The following is a 21,710-nucleotide window of genomic DNA, read 5'->3' on the forward strand; positions in this document are numbered from 1 at the left end:
ACAAAACACAATCAAATGTACCCATAGTAGGAAAACAGCATGTAAAGGATTTGGGAATAATAATGTCTGACGACCTAACGTTTAACCCTCAAACCGTGCATATCATATATAAATGATATCAGTGACAAAACCGAAACCGCGCACATCATTTATATATGATTTCGTGTCTAGCGCTATAATTTAAACTCCCCGCCTGGGATACGGGCAGCTATAGTACAGCCACGACCGATAGTTGCCAGATGCCACCTAGAAAAAAAATCCAGGCCAACATTCTTGGGTGTGAGAGCGTCAATATTGAGCAAGCCACCAAGGCTGGCGCACGCAGCACGAGCTCACAGCACCGCTGTTCAGCTTGTGACCACAGCATCGCCTACAAATACCATAATATATATGATACTGCTATTATTTAGCAGTGAGAGTATTACTGAAGCCCCCTGACTGTGATAAAACTGACCAGGATTCTGATAATAGCAGGATTGTGCTGATATTTAGCGCTGTGCTCCATGGAGGGAGGCGTAAGGCTATGCGAGGGAGGGTTGTGGCGTCGTCTTCTGACTGTGTGTGGCCACCATTTATTGACTGCACTCACCATATCAGCTTAGTGGTTCGATATGGTGAACACAAATGTAGATACTTATATATAACGTGTGTATATAGGGTATAAACAGCAAGAGGAGTAGGTTGGGAGCCGCCATTTTGGTGAGGGCGGTGGCGTCGTCTGCACGACTTATCATGTTGTTTACTGGTGACCACAATAGTCTTTGGGCACCATACCAGCTTATTTGTTCAGGTATGGTGAATAAAACAGGTAGATACTTATATATAATATGTGTATATAGCGTAATAACACCACAAACAGTATTGTTGAAGGACAAATATTAGTGCGTCTGGCCTTGAGGGCGGCCGCCGATCAGCTAACTGTGTGAGTAGCTACATCTTTGTGGCCTTTACTCACCATACAAGCTTAGATGTACAGTTATGGTGAACAAAACATGTAAATACGTATATATAACGTCTGTGTATAGTGAATAAATACAGAAAGAGTATTGTAGGAGGTGAATGAGGGTGAGTGAGGTGGTGTTGAGGGAGTGAGTGGCTCGCTGGTGTTTGGCGGTCACTCCTCGTTGCTTTTTGACTCACAAGACCAACGTAGTAGTTCGTTATGGTGTACAAAACATGCAAATACTTATATATAACCTGTGTATATAGTGTAACAACAGCAAAACTATTTGTTTATTGTTTTATGAACATAATAATTGAATTACTAATATGCACACCATAATTTTGAGTACAGCGATGGTTCACACATTTTATAATATAAATATACCACAATTCACTGTATGGAATAATATTACTGCAAAAAAACTAAGAAAAAATCAATCAGAGACATTGAAATAATTAGGTAATAATATATTTGTGGCAACTGCCGTCTGACAGCTCGGGCGGAGTAGACCTCATCTGGCGAAGGCTCTGCCAACGCCCCTTTTTTGCCACACTTCCCTACCCTATTGCGGCTAAAATATGCCACCTACGATTTTTTTGTTATTTTTTCCGTGATCAGGGAACAAAAATGAACACTTCTATAAGACGAAAGAATTTTTTTGGAATTTTTTTTTTGTTGCGCCTGTGGGTGTGAATTCCATTTGGGCCCCTAGCGGTTTGAGGGTTAACCCTTAAACTGCGCATGGCGTATATATACGCCATGAGTAACATGTCCCACCGTGCGCATGGCGTATATATACGCCAAAGGGTGCCAGGCACGATTCAAACGTCCCGCGGTGTAAAGGGGTCACCCATACCGTAGCCAGGGGCGATTGTAAACAGACGCCATTTTGAAAAAAAATCCAGAGCAGGCCTCCTTTGTTTCACAGGCCTTAGTTAGTGGCCAGACACCATGGCGAGCGCATCACGACCCAGCGTGCGACCTCGCCCAGCGCTCCGCGCCGCGCAGTCCTTGACCGAAGACGAAATTGCAGATGAATTGTTCAAGGACGTTGATGAGTCTGATATTGACGACTCAGATATAGATGAAGATTATACCCAGCCAGAAGAAATCGAAACAACGGATAGTGAGGGGGAACATGTGAGTGCCACGAGGGTGAGGATGCCTCTCGAGGCTGCTACTCAACACCACTCAACACCACCTCGCGCCCAAGCACGTCGTTCATTTATACCACTGCACATTTATGATACGATTGACGAGTCTGAAACAAGTGAATCTTTCTCAGGCTTTAGTGATGAAGAGTTGGAGAATAGTGTTACCCCCAGTGCCAGTACAAGTTTCGCCGCATCAGCTGCCCGCCCAGCCAAGCGCCGCCGTATGGGACAATATGGCGACAATGAGGAACAAATTCCCTCATGTTCCACATCTTTTTCCTCATCTACCGTTCCTGCCCCTACTGTTACAATGCGTGCTTCAGCTCCTGGTCCCCGGATTCCTCGCCGTGGTGCAGCTAATGGCTCTCGGAAGGCAGCAGGTTTGTGTGTGTGGAGTGATGGGGAAGATTTTGTTCCACAAATTCCCGACTTTGATAACAGAGATGTGGGAATTACTGATCTTTTCCCTGATACTGGTGACGAAATGTGTGAAATGGACTTCTTTACTGCATATTTCGATGAGCCGCTAATGAAACACATTGTTCACGAAACGAACAGACTTGCGGATGATCTCATCGAAGGTGAGGAAGTTTCAGAATTTTCGCGACTACAGCGTTGGAAAGAGACAACTGTTGATGAGATGTATGTGTTTTTCGCAATTTGCATGTTGATGAAACATTGTGTGAAACACGTAATTTCAGATTATTGGAGCAAAGACAATTCTGTTCCAACACCATTGTTCGGGAAATATATGTCCCGAGACAGATTTCTGTTGATCCTACGGTGCATTCATTTTGCAAATAATGCTGACGAGACACAGGATGATAGGCTTTGGAGGGTGAGGCACGTGCTAAATGACCTGATTGGAAAGTTCCGAGATTACTACGTACCAGCTCAGAAGCTGGTTATTGATGAATCCCTGGTGCTTTTCAAAGGACGTGCTGCCTTCAAGCAGTATATTCCCTCAAAACGTCACCGATTTGGACTGAAATTCTTTGTGCTCTGTGACTGTGAATCAGGAATGGTGTTACACATGATACTTTATTCAGCCACAAATATAGATATTCCTGCTAATGACGAACATGGCTTCTCAGGTAGTGTGGTGAAGTCACTGCTTGCACCATATCTGAACAAGGGCCACATATTGTACACAGATAACTATTATACCAGTCCCTTGCTAACGAAATTCTTGCTGGATAATAAGACTGGAGTGTGTGGAACAGTAAAGCCAAAACGAAAGGAAATGCCTGTGTTTGATACTGCTATGCAAGTAGGTGACTGCGAGGTAAGAAAAAGTGGTGCAATGCTTTCAGTGCGGTGGAAAGACAGACGTGAAGTGAACATGTTGACCACCATTCACCCTGGTACAATGGTAGACAGTGGCAAGGTGAACAGAACAACAAAGCAAATAATATACAAGCCAGATTGTGTGATGGACTACAACATCAACATGCGTTTAGTTGATAAATGTGACATGATGGTGGGTGCTGTAGAGTGTGTACGTAAAACAGTGAAGTGGACAAAGAAAATGATTTTTCACCTTATTGATGTAACAATGCTGAACAGTTATAATATGTTTCTTGTGAAGACAGGTAGAAAACCATATTTCCGTTCGTTCAGTTTCCAAGTTGTGAAACAGTTGCTAGGTAAATTTGGCAAGGACACACCTGGTATACAAAGACCCATTCGAGACCTAATACTGAACCATGCTCCTGCACCCAGGCTCGCTTACAGGGAGGCCTTTCTGATACATCAAATCAAGAAATTACCACCAACTGGAGCTCGTGCAGCAGGCCAGCGTCGGTGTGTTGTGTGTTCCAGTACCAAATTGAGGCCACAGAAACGTAAATTGGTGTTGACATGGTGCGAAGCGTGTGCCGTCCCTCTGTGCCATATCGACTGTTTCGCACAGTATCACAGTCTCCTGGAGTACTAAATGTGTAATTCTTTGGTAAATAAATGTACATATCAAGTTTATTTTTGTGTTTATATTGAAAAAACCCCAAATACATTGAATATTTCCTGTAAATTATACCATTTTGGTGGGCATACTTGTGACACTAATATGTGAGCGCTTAGTGAGTTTATACCATTTTTATTATAATACAACGTCTATTGCTAATAATTGGAACAATACTAGCAAAAAAAATTGGAGTAAAATGACCCAAGAATACTGTAAATAATTCCGCAAAAATAAATTCGCGGCAACTCAGGCCGCGCGAGCGGCCGTGAGTGACAGCTGGCTGACGCAGCACCCTTGAGCGCTCACATACCAATGACACAATTGAGCCGAGAAGTTGGCCGATGACGTCACAGAATGTAATTACACTTAGGTAATTACATTCTGTGACGTCATCGGCCAACTTCTCGGCTCAATTGTGTCATTGGTATGTATAATAGATTTTTTTTATTATTTTTCCCGTGCTCAGGAGACTCAAATTAACATGTTTAGAAGACGAAAAAAAAATTTTGAATTTTTTTTTTCTTGCGCACAGGGGTGTAAATGTCCATATGACCCCTGAGCAGTGTAAGGGTTAAGGAGCATAACCAAGCAAATATTGTGACAGCCAGAAAAATGATAGGATGGATTACGAGAGCTTTCAAATCCAGGGATCCCATCACAATGGTTGTACTCTTCAAGTCACTTGTGTTGTCCCGTCTTGAGTACTGGTCAGTACTCACTTCCCCCTTCAGAGCAGGAGAGATTGCTGAAATAGAGGGAATACAGAGAACATATACGGCACGCATAGACGCAATAAAGCACCTAAATTATTGGGATCGTCTCAAAGCCCTCCAAATGTACTCACTAGAAAGAAGACGAGAGAGATATCAAATAATATACACCTGGAAGATACTGGAGGGCCAAGTACCAAATCCACACAGTAAAATAACAACGTACTGGAGTGAACGATATGGAAGAAAATGCAGAATAGAACCAGTGAAGAGCAGAGGTGCCATAGGCACAATCAGAGAACACTGTATAAACATCAGAGGTCCGCGGTTGTTCAACGTCCTCCCAGCAAGCATAAGAAATATTGCCGGAACAACCGTGGACATCTTCAAGAGAAAACTAGATTTATTCCTCCAAGGAGTGCCGGACCAACCGGGCTGTGGTGGGTATGTGGGCCTGCGGGCCGCTCCAAGCAACAGCCTAGTGGACCAAACTCTCACAAGTCAAGCCTGGTCTCGGGCCGGGCTTGGGGAGTAGAAGAACTCCCAGAACCCCATCAACCAGGTATCAACCAGGTGGGACACCAACAAGGAGGCCACCTGATCACCATAGAGATGATGATAGACTCGAGTCAAAAAACCCATATGCGAAGACTCGAGGAGAAGATCGAACCAGCCACGTGACGTACCGGCCCAATCTGCTGAAAGAGGCGGAGCTGCGAGAAAACCCTCGGGTTCGGACACCGAGCAACCAGCGCCTGAAACCAAGGCTGGGCCGGCCACCAAGGGGCCAGAAGGACAACTCTCCCCTGGTAAGTCTCTAAGCGAGTCAGGACCTGGAGCAACAGCCGAACTGGGGGAAAGAGGTACAGGAACCCCCACATCGACCAGTCTAGCCGAAAGGCATCGACCCCGACGACCTCGCGATTGGGGAAGGGCGCCGCATAAACGGGAAGACGCCGCGCCCACGCCGACGAGGTTCACCTCGGGGCGCCCGAATGTCTGGCAAAGGCAACGGAAGGACTCGTCATTGACCATCCACTCCGTGGAGAGCGAAACGAAGCGAGACAGGGCGTCGACCAAGACGTTGGACACGCCCTGTACGTGAACCGCCAGGAGAGTCAAACCCCGAGAACTCAGCAGACGAGTCACCCGAAGCGACCAACCCCAAAGAGACAAGGATCGTATCGAACCCCCGCGGTTCAGGCAATGAACCACCGGAGAGCAGTCCGAATGGAGTCGAAACGTCGATCCGCGGGCCACCCGAATCCTCCCCAGAGCAAACCACACTGCCGCGAACTCCCGCACCTTGCTGTGAGCTCGACGGAAGGACGGATCCCAACGCCCCTGGCCGGCCTGGTGAGCACTGGTCACAAAACCCCAGCTGAGAGACGACGCATCCGTGTACACATCGAGCGAGGGCTCGGGTAGGCGCCAAGGCACTGAACCCCGAAAAACCCGAAGAGGAAGCCGGTGACGCAGCAACCGACGCAAGGCCCCCGGGGGTCGAACTCTGCAATCGCGAGAGAGGCGGAAGGGGGAACCCCGAAGGAACCAGAACAGCCGTCGAAGCCAAACCCGACCCGGCGGGTAGACCACCATCGCGAAGTTCAGGCTCCCACACAGCCCCTTGAACAACCACCGGGTGACCCGAGGGCCCCCCAGAAACAGACGAAGGCGGGACCGCAGCCGCAGGAGAGACTCCGGAGGGAAAGATAAGGCGGCGGTTCGAGAGTTCCAAACGAGACCCAGCCAAGTCCGAACCTGAGAGGGAACCAGATGGGACTTCCTCCAGTTCACCAAGAACCCGAACTCGGCGAGCTGGGAAAGAACCAAATCCCTGGCTAGCAAGCAAGCTAACCGGCTGGGAGCCCAAACCAGCCAGTCGTCGAGGTAGGCCAATACCCGAACACCTAGGAGATGCAAACGAGCCACCACAACCCATGTAAGGCGCGTGAACAAGCGAGGTGCCAGGTTCAACCCGAACGGGAGACAACAAAAGTGGTAACTCAGACGCCCCACAACAAAACCGAGCCAGTCCCTGAACCGTGGATGAATTGGGACATGCCAATAAGCGTCCCGGAGGTCCAGGAACACCATCCAACCTCCCGGCTCCAAGAGGAGCCAAACCTGAGACAGCGTAGTCATCCGAAAGGAGGGGCAATGTACCCAGGGGTTCAGACGGGATAAGTCCAGAATGAACCGCAGGTCCGCGCAGTCCTGTTTCGGAACTGGAAACAGACGGGAAACCCATCTGAGGGAAGACGTCGTTTTGACGACGCCCAAGTGTACCCACTCCAAGACGACTCGACAGAGCGCAGGGGAAGAAACCTGCCCTGCCAGCCCCGACCCCCCCAAGGGGGAAGGGGCCACCCAACGCCACCGCAGGCCGCGAGACACGACCCGAAAGGCCCACGAATCGTGGGACCAGGCGCGGGCGAACAGTGCAAGCCGCCCCCCATCGCCCCGTCAATGGGGCAAACCGCGAAAGGGTCGGTGATCCTTACGAGACCAAGAACCCCACACAGAGCGAACACTGCGCCGACCAGACAAGGGAGGGTCCGCAGGAGGAGCCAAACCCGAACCTGACACCAGAGGCCTACCACGACGAGAGGAATCCCGAACCCTGGCACGACCCTTCCAGGAAGACCCACCCCGGGACCCCCGGAAAACCAACAAGTCCGACATCGGATGACAAGCCGCCGACGCAGCCTGAATAAACTGCGCCACGGCCGACTCCTCAAACAGAAGAGGACAAAAAGGTGAGGAACGCCTAAGAGGCAGAGCCCAAGCAGATTCCACGGAGGAACCCAGCACCATCTGCCGACATGCGAGACGGGAAGCATAAAACAGGGAAACCTCATCCCGCAAAATCGGCGTGAACAGCTTCAACAAGGCAGCCGACGAACGCGCAGCCGAGGACAAGGTGCCGGACCCCGGGACGGACCCAAGCGTCCTCACATCCTCCATGAGCCAATCCGAAGACAGCTCCAGGAGGGAAAAGAACTGCAAGGCCGAAGCCAAAAGGCCCCGGGCGCGCAAGTCCTCCGCAACGAGTGCCGCCGAAAGGGTGGGTACCTGCACATGGAACTGAATAACGTCTACATTGCGGGGAAGGGCAGGGGCAAACAAGCACTCATTCAGGTACTCAAGCTCGCCCCCCAGGAAAACCTGAAGCACCGTGGAAGCTTCCCGCCACTCCAGCGTGTGGGAACGACAGAAGGAATTACAGGAATCCAGAACAAACAAGCGGCAGTCTGCTAGCCAGGACGACTCCGGAATCTCGTAACGGAGCCAGAAAGGGAACGAAGTCCCAAACCTGAATTCGGACGGATCCATTTCCGAGGCATAATCCGGGTCACGCAGGAGGTAAGCTGCAAAGGCCGCTCGCACCACACCAGGTTGGATGCGATAAGCCGAAAACCTCCGGAAGGACGGAACCGACGTACCCGGGGGAACACGGAACCGAACCCGGGGAGGGGCCGACACCAAATCCAACTCGTACGCAGAGGGGGGGGGGGAAAGAAAACCCCACTCCTTGTAACAATAAGCCCCGCTCAGAGGGAAGAAAAACCCAGGCGGGGTCCAGCGGGGCCCAATGGCCCCAAGTCAGCTCCTCCCCTGCCTCGAGGTCCTTCACCACAGGACCCGAGGCCGAGTCCTCTCCCCAAGCCCCGACCCCACAAGACAAGGATGGAGCAGCCGGAAAAGCTGGAGGAAGGGGGGCCCACTGGTCAGACCCAGAAGCTTCGGCCGGGAGACAAGACTCGAATGCCTCTGCCGCCCCCCCGGAAGGGGCACCCCCCGAAGCTGCCCGAGTCTCAAGATCAAGTAACCCCTGCTCCGACCCCGAAACCCTCAGATGCTTCGGGGCAAGAAGCAGGGGTGGGGGGACCAGAACGATCAGAAGAGGAAGGACGAGGAGGTGCGGACTGAACCAGGATCGAAGCGACCCCCACCCCCAAGTCCAGGTCTCGAAAAGCAAAGCAGGGCAGCCCCGAGGCATCTGGGTGAGCAACCAACCGAGCGCGTTGCAACAGACGAAACCTAGACTGCAATGCACGCGCCTCCTGTACCAGAAGAGACTCATCAGAGGATTGGGTAAATTGAGTCACAAGCAAGCAGCAACACTCGCAGGACTCAGGGTCGAAAGTATCACCGACCCAACAGGCAGCGTGGCAGAGGCAAAAACAATGAGGGTCACCCTGAGACAAGGGGACCGAGCAACCCTCAAACTCGCACACAGCGAGTGGGGACTCCGGGGTTACATCCATCGGACCCACGCGCCCCCTAGAGGATTCCCAGGGTCCTGAGCATTTACTTTAGGAGGACTCGCGCTCAGGTAGTCCCAGGCAGGGTGCTGCAAACCGGCGCCCAAAACTACCAAGCGAACTTCTATAGCTGAACCCCAGGGACGTGTACACTCACGGGGACCTAGCAGGGGGCACCACCGAGGAGAACAGTGGAGGGGCAAAAACAAACTGAATAAAATGACAGAACCCCCCACCAGGCAAAAAGAAAAAGAAAAACAAAACCCCGCAAGAGGACAGCGAACCCCAAGGAACAGAGCCGGCCGCGATGTCGGGAATACAAGCTGTGCAGCACCTTGCGCCCCTACCAGTGCAAACTGCCTCTTACCTGCCGGTAACAAAGGAGAACAGAACACCCAAGAGCCCAACAGGCGGCCGAAAAACCAAAGGGTAAAACGGACCAGCAGAGGCAAACCCTGAGGAGCCTGTGGAAGGTGGCCCCAAGCCCCAAGGGCAGTACTTACAGGGCACCTAGGGAAAGCAGCCCTAGGCGCATGCAGCCCGAGTACTGAAGATAACTCCTGGCTCTCGCACCCACAAAACCAACACCACACACAAAGCACAGTGCAGTAGCGACACCGGAGCCAGAGCACACGACTATCGCCTATAGCATCAGCCTCAAGAACTGAGGTGTGGGTAGCCGGCGTGGAGGGTCTGGGGCTCCCCTTTCCCCCTCCCGGGGAGGGGGGAGCTGCATAGACAGCGGCGCGGCGGTGTGTGACATCACACTAGTTTGCTTGTTTTCGGTTGGGGAGTTCTATCCACTAGTTCGGCTTTTGGTAGCAATTTTAACCAGAATAGGGGTTTGTTTTGAGGCGCTTACCTTTCTGGGTGCCTGTTCCGGTCGATGGCAGACATAGAATGCTTCCAACCACACGGGGGCTTCTATAGGCCATTGCTCCCCTTGCCTCTCTGAGGGGGCCCGGTTCTGGCCGTGGTCCCCGGTAGGCCTAAGAACTCCATACACATGACTGATGCCAATGTCTGACATTAGCATATCAACCTGGGATAGCTCCGGGGAACCGACGGGGCTCCCCCCAGGAAATCCCCTATTCTGGGGAAACTATTGCTACCGAAAGCCAAATGAGTGGACAGAACTCCCCAAATGAAAATTATCAAATGAATATGATGTCATCATGTCGCTGCGCCGCTGTCTGCGCAACCCCCTCCCCCCCATCCCTCTCCCCGGGAGTGGCAAGGGGGAGTGGCAGACCCCACGCCGGCAATCCACCCTTCAGTTCCTAGGTTGGATGTCAAAATACGTGAAAACCCCACCGACTGGAGGGAGAAAGGGATGCCGAGGAGCCTCCGGGACTCGCCCAGAAAATGGTGTTTCATTTCATTCAAAGCTGGTTTTCTGGGGGGAGCCCCGTTGGCTTCCCGGAGCTAACTACCCAAAGACAAAGGAAAAACAGGGATTTACCAGGGCAGTGGTTAGTCCTCACTCCTCAATGCGAAGTGAGCCTGAGTACCGAGTACTGTACTTGTGAATATTACTCCTAGCTCACACACAACTGTAAGAGCAGTACTGAACAGAAGACAGCAAAACGAAAGTCCGGAGCTGAAGCTACAACGACCAGCTGTATCCCATCAGCCGAAGAACTGAAGGGTGGATCGCCGGTGTGGAGGTCTGGGGCTTCCTCTTTCCCCCTCCCGGGGAGGGGGGGGGGGGAGCAGTACAGACATGCAGCGCAGCTCGTGTGACATCGTGCTTGTTTGCTTGTTTTCATTTGGGGGAGTTCTGTCCCCTGGTTTGTCTGTTTTTGTCGTTTTTAACCAGAATAGGGTTTTGTTTTGGAGCGCTTACCTTTCTGGGTGCCTGTACCGGTCGATGGCAGATATAGAATTCTCCAAAATCACACGTGAAATTCTATAGGCAATTGCTCCTCGTGCCTTTCTGAGGAGGCCAGGTTCTGGCTTGTGGTCCCTGGTAAGGCCTAGAACTCCACCCACATTGACTGATACTAAAGTTAGGGATATCCAGTTCAGCCTGGATAGCTTCGAGAAGCTATAGCCCAGCAAACACAAAACGTTTTCTGATGCTCTTATTTGGTCTCAGAAAGATGACACTGTAACTATTTACATAAAGACATCTTTTAACCCTTTAACTGTGCAACGCACCTGCAGGCCTACGTCTGGAGTGCTCTATGCGCCTCCAGGTATTTGTATTTTTCATGTTCCATTCAAAACTCCCACGGCTACATGGGGTTTACATCAGCTTCCTCAGGGCTCTTGTAAACAAACGCCATCTTTAAAAAAATCATGGTCCACATTCCCAAGTGTGAGAGCCTCAGTAGTGAGTGAGCAACCAAGGCTGGCACTCGCAGCATGAGTGTACAGCACTGCTGTTCAGCGTGTGACCACAGCATCGCCTAATAATGTCAAAAAATATATATATATATAACTTGCATTATTTAGCCATGATAGTATTATAGCAGAGCCTGAGTGTGATAATGACTGGGTACAATGTTCAAATAGCAGTAATTCAAAGCTGTTCACGATGTTCACAGCACGAGCCACGGCACCACAGCATTATTTCGTCCATCTACAAATCTTCAAACGACTTCTTAGGTTCCTTTTCAAAATAAACTTGTGGTCAATTATTCATTTACAGGAATTAGTGACCAGGATTGTGGTCATAATTAGCGTTGTGCGTAGTATTGAGGAAGGAGGAATTTTGGTGAGGGGAGGGAGGAAGGGAGAGAATTGAGGTAGCCTCACTGTGTGGCAGCCACTCTTATTTTGCTCACCATACTAGCTTTGTGGTTCGCTATGGGGAACACACATGTACATGGGTATATACAGAGTGTGTGTGTATATATAGTGTAATAACAGCAACAGGAGTATGTTGAGTGGAGTTATTTTGGTGAGGGGGGGGTGACGTCATAATTGTAGCGTCGCCTGCTGTGTGATTTCTCATGCAGTGTATGGTGGCCACTGTACTGTTTGGACACAATACTGGCTTACTTGCATAGCAAGCCACCAAGGCTGATGCACGCAGCACGAGCTCACAGCACGGCTCTTCAGCTTATGACCACAGCATCGCCTACAAATGCCATAATAAATATGTTCCTGCTATTATTTAGCGATGATAGTATTACAGAAGACCCCTGACTGTGATAAAACTGACCAGGATTCTGATAATAGCAGGATTGTGGTGATATTTAGCACTGTGCTCCATGGAGGGAGGAGTAATGCTGTGGGAGGGAGAGTGGTGGCGTCATCTTCATACTGTGTGTGGCCATCTTTTATTGACTGCACTCACCATACCAGCTTAGTGGTTCGCTATGGTGAACACAAATGTAGATACTTATATATAACATGTGTATAGAGTGTAATAACAGCAATAATAGTAGGTTGGGAGCACCCATTTTGGTGAAGGTGTGGTGTCGTCTGAACGACTTATCATGTTGTTTAGTGGTGGCCACTATGGTCTTTGGCCACCATACCAGCTTATTTGTTCAGGTATGGTGAATAAAACAGGTAGATACTAATATATAATGTGTGTATATAGCGTAATAACACCCCAAACTGTATTGTTGGAGGAGAACTATTAGTGCGTCTGGCCTTGAGAGTGGCCGCCACCAGCTGACTGTGAGTAGCTACGTCTTTGTGCCTTTACTCACCATACAAGCTTAGATGTACAGTTATGGTGAACAAAACATGTAAATACGTATATATAACATCTGTTTATAGTGAATAAATGCAAAATCAGTATTGTGGGAGGAGAATGAGGGTGAGTGAGGTGTTGTTGAGGGAGGGAGTGGCAACGAGTGGCTGGCTGGTGTGTGGCAGTCACTCCTCGTTGCATTTTGACTCACAATACCAACTTAGTGCTTCATTATGGTGAGTAAAACATGCAGATACTTATATATAACCTGTGTATATAGTGTAATAACAGCAAAACTATTTGTTTATTGTTTTATGAACATAATAATTGAATCACTAATATGCACACCATAATTTTGAGTACAGCGATGGTTCATACATTTTATTATATAAATATATCACAATTTACTCTATTGAATAATATTACTGCAAAAAATATATAAAAAATCAATCAAGAGACATTAAAATAATTAGGTAATAATATATTTGTGGCAACTGCCACCTGACAGCTCGAGCGAAGTAGACCTCGTCTGGTGAAGGTTCTGTCAACACTCCTTTTTTGCCAGACTTCCCTACCCTATTGCGGCTAAAATATGTTACCTATGATTTTTTTGTTATTTTTTCCGTGATCAGGGAACAAAAATGAACACTTCTATAAAACGAAAAAAATTTGGATTTTTTTTTTTTTGTTGCGCCTGTGGGTGTTAAATTCATTTGGGCCCCTAGCGGTTTGAGGGTTAAATAAATGAACACTTTTGTATAACTAATAAACTTGTATAAACTAAAGTGTGCCATGGATCCTCAACAGTGTTTATTCAATTTGCTTTGTGACTGAACTAAATAGCATTCACTTTTAAAGATTTTCATACCAGTATCATTGTTCTAACCCTAACCCTTTTTTTTTTGCAATGTATTTGTTATCCTTTTAATAATTCTACTAGAATTTACCTACTTAAAATTATCTGTTAGATTAAGGACCTGCCTGAAATGCTGCGTGTACTAGTGGCTTTACAAGATTGTAAATACTATGCTATGTATTCTCACAAACCCAATGTACCTTCTTGTATATAAATAAATAAATAAAATAAATAAATAAATAAATAAACAGGCTCATAAATAGAAAATGAGCATTACTGTTTTTACATAATGCTGAGCAAGTGACAGAAGGTGGTTCATTCTGGACAAGATAGCAGATATCACCCCAGGAACACAAACCTTAATAATTGTCACTTAGTCTGTTGTCAAACTCTTTTTCACAGTCTTACCTGGGACGCGGTCGGGTCAAGATACCTGCTCCGCACCTTCCCCCCCCCTCCCCCCATGCTGGGTACTGAGATGGAGACTCAGTCACCAGAAGACATGGCTACTTCTCACGGCGTTATTAACATGGCCTCTGAAAGCAGCCAGTCAGACGAGGAGGGCGAGTATCTAGAAGTTCTGACAAGGAATAAGAAGAAACGAAGAAGACAGGAGGCAAGGCGTAGTGTGGACAGTAATACACTTAACGGAAACGATAAGAGAAAGAAGAACGACGCCGAGACTGATGCAGACAAACGGACGGAACGATGTGAGGAAGGTGAGGGTCAGCGGAGATGGAGGCTTCTCTTCCCTGCCTCATGCACGCTGGCCTATCATCAGAAGCTGCTGTGGACCGTCAAACTCGGAAGAGAACACCGCAAGTTCGAGCCCCTGCTGAAGGAAGGTGTAAACAGACCTTACTTAACGGTAGGTTCTATGGAGGCAGTGACGTTTCTTAGCCAGCAAGGATATGATGGAATTCTTATGGAAATACCGGAGGGGAACGAGAAGCTGACGAAGGTAATTATCTATAAATACCCTCAGATTCTGGACCCCGAGTTTATACTCGACGACCAACGATTTGTGTGGGCCAAGCGTCACCTTATTAAAGGTGAAGCTAGGAGTCAGGTGGTGGCTCTAGTGAGAGGCGACGTACCCGAGAAAGTGTTCATCACCGGGGCTGGCTACAGGCATGTAGCAAAGTATGTGGAAGAGCCCATAATATGCCTGAAATGCTGCAGATGGGGGCATAAATCCTGGAGCTGTCAAAATGATCCACGATGTCGTTTCTGCGGAAAGTCTCACCTCTCTACTGTGTGTAGAAACAGACTGAATCTGGGTGAGAAAATAGTTCCCAGATGCTGCAACTGTGGAGGTGTTCACAATGCGAGCTCGGCTGTGTGTAGCAAGAGGCCGAGTATGGCTGTTCTCCGGCCGGTGAATGTTACAGAGCAAGCAAGAGCTCTTACCCAGACACCGGGAGCACAGCAAAACAGTCTGCCCCAAACAGTGCCAGTGAACCGGACGAATGCGTGGGTAAAGGAGTCACCGTTACTTAGGCAGGCTCCAGCAACAAGCAGCCACGCCACCACTCAGGACTCCGGCAGTGACAGTGTAACGGTGAGTGAAGTGGCTACTGTGGCTCAGAAAGAGGGTCATAATAATATGGTCAAGGAAGTGTGGGCTGAACTTAAAAAAGTTGGTGAGTTCCTCCAAAATCTGGGGCAGAGAATCGAGTCCATCGAGGCTAAATTAAACGTTCAGGAGGTCAAGGAAAATCACAAAACGGTGAAGGATAGTCAGGATATAGTGGCTGAGGACAAAAATGAAATATTGAGTGATGAAATGAAGGAAAGTGAAGTGTGTGTGAATGATGATAGTCGTAGGGAAAGGAAGAACCCTATAATTACACATAAAATGAAAGAATCATTTGGGCCAATAATGGACGTCTCAGGGCTGAAAAAATCTCTTGAGAATCGCAATGTCGCTTTTACTGGTGAACTTGGGAGGAGGTGGGAGATGTTATACAAGGTATGGCTATCATTTAGTGAACTTATTGGGGATGACTTAGGCAATGAATTGATTAATAATGGATCACCCTAGACTGAAAGTGTTGTCATGGAATGTTAATGGTTTGAGAAACAGGGTTACAGATGTTCATTGTTATGTGATGGGAAATGATATTGATGTTGTAGCTCTCCAAGAGACAGGGGATAGGAATGAAGGATTATTGAAATTAAATGGCTATAAAGGGTTTCACCTCTTCGCTGCAAATAACATCAGAGGCACGTCGATTTATGTTAAGAACTCCATACCAGCAGAGTTAGTAGAACCGCCATCAAAAACGCAAGGTATAGAGAGTGTCTGTGTTAAATTATCATTAAGGGAAGGGGAATTTATTGTAGTTAATTTGTATGTATCCAGGAACTGCTTCGACGCTAACTATTTACCTGACTGCATTTATACTAATCCTTCACTGGTCATTGGGGACCTTAATGCTCGGCACACAAGCCTTGGGACAGTGGGTAGTATTAATGCTAATGGGGTCAAGTGGTTACAGTTTCTATAAGATCATCCAGATACCTGTCTCTTGGGAAACAATGAACCAACTCACATCAGGGGAGGACGGCTTGACTATGCCTGCGTTTTAAACTCTCAGGGGATTATGGGGGAGGCTCGGGTTGTTCGGGAACTACTTAGTGACCACTTTGCCTTGAACGTTGAATTACCACTGGGGAAAAAACAAGTCCACTTTCAAAGGAAAAGGCTAAATATTAATAAAGATATGAAAAATTACTTTATTCAAAATATGGGAGATTGGTATCAACATTACACGCCGCTCTGCGTTGATAGTTTTTACGAGGACATGGTCGAGAACATAGAGAAATTAGTACAGAGGGAAAATAACGGGGGCAGGGGAAGCAAGACGCACGGACCTAAGAAATTTAAATATTCCAATGATCAGCAAGTCAAGGGATGGGAGAGAATGCTACGGAGTGCGCATAAAGCATGGTTAAAAAATGGAATGAGGGATGAAGAGAAAAATACAATGTTGGAAGTGGCTAGGGAATGCAGTCAGGTGAGGAAGGAGGCGCGGGACAGATACTGGCAAGAATTTGTTCAGTCCATTGGTAATACTAAGAACCTTAAAGACATATGGAGAGCAGTAAATAAAGTCAGGGGTTGTAAGACCAAATTCATTGCTCACTCAGATCCAGGGAAAGTTGCTAATGAGTTAGTAGATAAATGGGCTAGTGCTGCTGGTATGGAGTCCTTACCTGCAGACACGAGAGTCACCATTGAGTCATGGGAAAATATTAGAAATGGAGTAACTTTATGTGCCTTAAATACAAGATCTATAACATGCACTGAGATAACCCACGATGAGCTACTGGATGCTATAAAAAGTGGCAGTTCCACTGCTCCGGGAAAAGATGGAGTAACGTATGACATACTTAATTATTTAGCCGGTATGAAACCTAATCCCTTACTTGATTTGTTTAATATGAGTTATAGAGAGGGAAAGTTACCAAGAAAATGGAAAGAGGCTGTCATCATTCCTATCCCTAAGTCAAACGGAGGCTACAGACCTGTCTCCTTAATATCCTGCTTTTGTAAAATGATGGAAAGGATTTTGTTAAATAGGCTACTCTACCTTGTAGGTGATAACATGTCCAGTAATCTCTTTGGTTTTATCAAAGGCAAAAGTACTGCGGATTGTCTCTTAAAGTGCTTGTCTAATGTGGATGACAATTGTAGAGTTTTTGTTGATCTACAAGGAGCGTTTGATAAAGCCAATGGGGAAGTAATCTTATACGAATTAGCCAATCTGGGAATAACAGGGAGATTGCTACACTGGATAAGGGATTATCTACAAGGCAGAAAAGGTCAGGTGTATTACCAGGGATACATGTCTGAGGAACGGAGGTTTCAGTTAGGTACCCCACAAGGGGGAGTATTAAGTCCCACCTTATTCAATGTATTAATGAACAGATTAGCATCAGAGATGTATCCTCCAGGGGTCACGACGATCATATATGCTGATGACATTCTTATACAAGGCACTTCTGGGAACAAAATTCAAACTGCTCTTAACATACTTGGTACAACCTGTCACAAGTTAGGCTTAGTTATAAATGCAGATAAAACCAAATACGAGTATAGGAAACGAAGAAATATAACACTTACTCTAAATGGTGTGGAACTGAGCCGTGTACAGAAGTACAAGTATCTGGGCATGTATGTTGGATACACATGTGAGAGTAAAAATGCTGAAATAAATCATATCAGCACCTTATGTAAAGCCCGTCTGCATCCTCTAAAAGCACTGGCTTTTTCTGGTAAAGGTGTTGGGGTACCTATCTTGCGGATGTTATACATAAGCACTGTTCGGTCCCTGATAGACTACGCAGCACCCGTTTTGTCTTACACAGGCCAAGGCAGAATTCAAAAAATAGAGCTGATACAGAACGAGGCTATGAGGATTATTCTTGGATGTCAAAGAAATGCAATGATTGAAATAATGAGAATGGAATTAAATTTACAGAGTGTGTGATAGAGTCCGTGACATTAACACTAGAGTATCTATTCGTTTCATGCGGAGAAAAGGAGGGGATAAGCTGTTTGAGAGTGTTCAGACCTGCGTGAGTGACGTACACACTTCCAGGAAACTGAGGGAGACACGCTATACGAGAGGATTAGCTCATGACCTCAGGGAATACGACGTACTTGACTGCTGTAAACCCTCTCGACAGTGTAATATGTCTGCTCCCTGGAAAGTACAGAAAATAGACGTCGAAATTGTACCCCTCAAGGTGAAAAAGATTCATCATGAACCGGGACAATTACGGTGTTTGTATGGAAGCATGATATCTCGGTTACCAAGAGGCAACAGTTTACATGTATATTGCGACGGGTCGGTGGCGGAAGATGGCAGGGCAGGGTGTGGTCTCCTAATAAGGGATTATACGGAGTTTGGGACTGTGGACAGGATAATTGAACTCCGGCTTAGTAATTATATATCATCCACACAAGCTGAACTGCAGGCCATTCTGGCGTGTTTGGAGGAAGTACGTCATGACGACAAAAATGTTTTTGTATTTGTCGATAGCCGAGGAGCACTGGAGTCCTTAAACAGTCGAAACCCAGTCTTCATGTCTATAGTTGAGGATTGTAAGAGAAGAATAACTGAGATACAGCTGAAAGGTTATAGTGTGAAATTCATGTGGATTCCGTCTCATGTTGGAATAGTGCTCAACGAGGTGGCGGATGACTTGGCCAAACGTGCCACATCAAAACCACAAGTTGACATTGAATGTGAATTCACAATGAGACAAATAAGAAGCAAAATCAGAAATATTCAGGCACAGGCGGGAGTGGAGAGGAGAGAGATAATGTATGAGAGAAGTCAAACCATGCAACACTACATGTATGTGAGTCAAAACACCCATTTCACTTATGGTAAAAGGAGAAATGCTTGGAGTGACTCTGTGTACATGCGGCTCAGGCTTGGGTACAAATATTACTGGGAATATGGGATAGATGTTCATGGTAATGACACGAAGTGTAAACTATGTGGTATGTTAAGGTCTCACACCCTTGCCCATTATATTCTTGATTGTCCGTTGATTAATGTATATAGAAACACTGAGATAAGGACTGTTCCTGAACAAATAGCCTGGATGTGTCACAACGGAAAGGTTGATGATATTCTTGAGAGATATAAAAATTTTGCACCAAGATTGTAATATTTTGTTGAATTATCTGCAGGTGTCTTGCAAATTGTCTATACAGTATACCTAGGTCATAAAAGTAATTGTGTGTACGTCTGATACCATACTACTTGTGAGGGAGGAAATGTATATTTTTACCTCTCAGAATGTTTGGTAATGTGTTTATTTGTGATGTGTGTCTATGTATATATTAACACGTTGTACTGAATGGGGTGAGAATAGCTTGAGCTACCTCATCCCTTTGTGTGTATTTTACCTCAATAAACTTATTTCAATTTCAATTTCAATTTCAAACTCTTTAGGGCTATTCTCGAAATAAAAAACCATAGATGAACGTAATATACAGTGATGAAAGCCTAACGAGCAAAATCATAAGTTTATCAAAGAAATGGTGCTTGTACAGTACTGAACCAGAAACAAGTTGAACCAAAAAACCAGCGTTGAATGTAATGAAACGCCATTTTCTGGGTGAGACCCGGAGGCTCCCCGGAGCTTTACCAGGCTGATATGCTAATGTCACACTTTGGCATTTGTCATGTGTATGGAGTTCTAGGGCCTACCGGGGACCACGGCCAGAACCTGGTCCCCTCAGAGAGGCAAGGGGAGCAATGGCCTATAGAAACCCCTGTGTGGTTGGAAGCATTCTATGTCTGCCATCGACCGGGTCAAGCATCCAGAAAGGTAGGCATTCCAAAACAAACCCCTATTCTGGTGAAAATTGCTACCTAAAGCCGAACTAGTGGATAGAACTCCTCAACAGAAAACAAGCAAACTAGTATGACGTCACATGTCACACGTCACTGCGTCGCTGTCGGAGGTCCCCAGACCTCCCACGCCGGCTATCCACCCATCAGTTCTGAGGCTGGATGTCAAAACACGCGAAAAACTGCCGACCGGAGGGAGGGAGGGTTGCCGGGGAGCCTTTGGGTCTCACCCAGAAAATCGCGTTTCATTACATTCAACGCTGGTTTTCTGGGGGGAGCCCCATCGGCTCCCCGGAGCTAACTACCCACAGAGGAAGGTCAAAGGGATGGAACCGGGAGGCGGACCCCACGCACCCCCCACGGAAGCGAGACAACCGGCTGCAAACGCCAACCCAAGTCCCGGGAACAACACAAAAGCAACAAGCAGCAAGGCCCCTGTACGAACACCAAAGATCCATGCCGAAAGACCGCAAGGACATGTCGCCCAGACGGCAGTGAGAGCAGCGAAGCCACGAATGCCACGGGCATGAGGAAAGAACACAGGAAGCTTAGCCGCAAGAACACGGCTGACAACCCGGGACACCAACACTCGCGAACCTGGAAGAACAGAACCGGATCAACGCAAAACACGCTCCGGACACAGACGCCGTGGCACGCAAACAACAGCGGAGGGCCGCAACTGAACCCAAAACACGACACACCCCCAGCCCAACCAACGAAGCACCAACAAACCATGGACCCCTCCAGAACGCAGCAGCCTCACCACGCGCCAGAAAAGATGGAGACTGCTGCCACTGAACAACCAAAATGGTAAAACCGAAGAAGCAAGAAAACTCAGCGACCCGATCCCCAGAGGCAAATGCCAAAAGGAAAAAGAGCCGACGAAAAAATAAACCGGAACGTAAAGGGGCACCACCAACTGAGGAGAAGACAGAGCATGCTGATCAGAGACCAGGATGGTGCAAGTGGCGCACGAACAGGCCAGAGGTGAAACGACGCATGAGACAGCTTACTAACAGTGCAGAAGCAACACCAAGACCGAAAGCAAGCCAAAGCGGCTCCGCCTGCGCCGCACGAAAAGAGGCGACAGTATGTGGCAAGATGACGGCCCCAACCCCCACCAGAAAACCAAGCCGACGCTAACAAGAGTAACCACCTCAGAAGGGACAGGAAAAGGAAGGACCACCAAAATACCCCATACTGCCGCCAAGAGGAGTACGCAGGTGGGACACCTACCACGAAGCCACCCGACCACCAACCGGAGGCGAGACCGTGAGGCAGAACGTAAGCAGCCCCGACAAGGCCCCTCCGAGCCCAGGAAAAGGCGGAGCCGCGGAAAGATCTCGGGTGCGACCACCGAAACCCAGGCAGCACAAGGAGATGGAATGTCTGCCGAACAGAAAAACTCCCCAAAACAAGCAAGCCTGCCAGGAATTTAGAAACGACGGGTCCGACGCGAGACATCGCAAGACCCCGAAAACCAACCGGCAGGGCAAGCTAGGAAACCAAAGAAGGTGGAAGGGTTGCCGCCAGAAACAGTTCCCGAACCAAAAGGTACGAGCAACTGCAACAGACCGAGACAAAGAAGCACACCACAGAACACAGGCTGAAAAACACCCAAGAAGCCAAGGAACACACACAGAACACCCCTGCGGCAGAGGAGGAAACAAGGGAACGCACAAGAAAATGAAGTGGTGGGAACCGACCACGCCCCCCCAACATAGCAGCAAGTGCAGGCAAAACCGACCAAAGGAGATACCAGGAAAACGACTGGGGAGAGGCAGGATGAA

At 47.8% G+C, this 21,710-nt stretch overlaps 1 protein-coding gene across 10 annotated transcripts in view; it reads right to left on the reverse strand.

Annotated features, from left to right (window-relative positions):
- LOC123762901 (mitochondrial potassium channel ATP-binding subunit) overlaps positions 1–21,710 on the reverse strand; it is an 848,556-nt gene that overhangs the window by 162,127 nt on the left and 664,719 nt on the right. The gene's annotated exons all lie outside the window — the stretch shown is intronic.

Source organism: Procambarus clarkii, chromosome 47 (genome assembly GCF_040958095.1).
Source record: "Procambarus clarkii isolate CNS0578487 chromosome 47, FALCON_Pclarkii_2.0, whole genome shotgun sequence".
Lineage (NCBI taxonomy): Eukaryota > Metazoa > Arthropoda > Malacostraca > Decapoda > Cambaridae > Procambarus > Procambarus clarkii.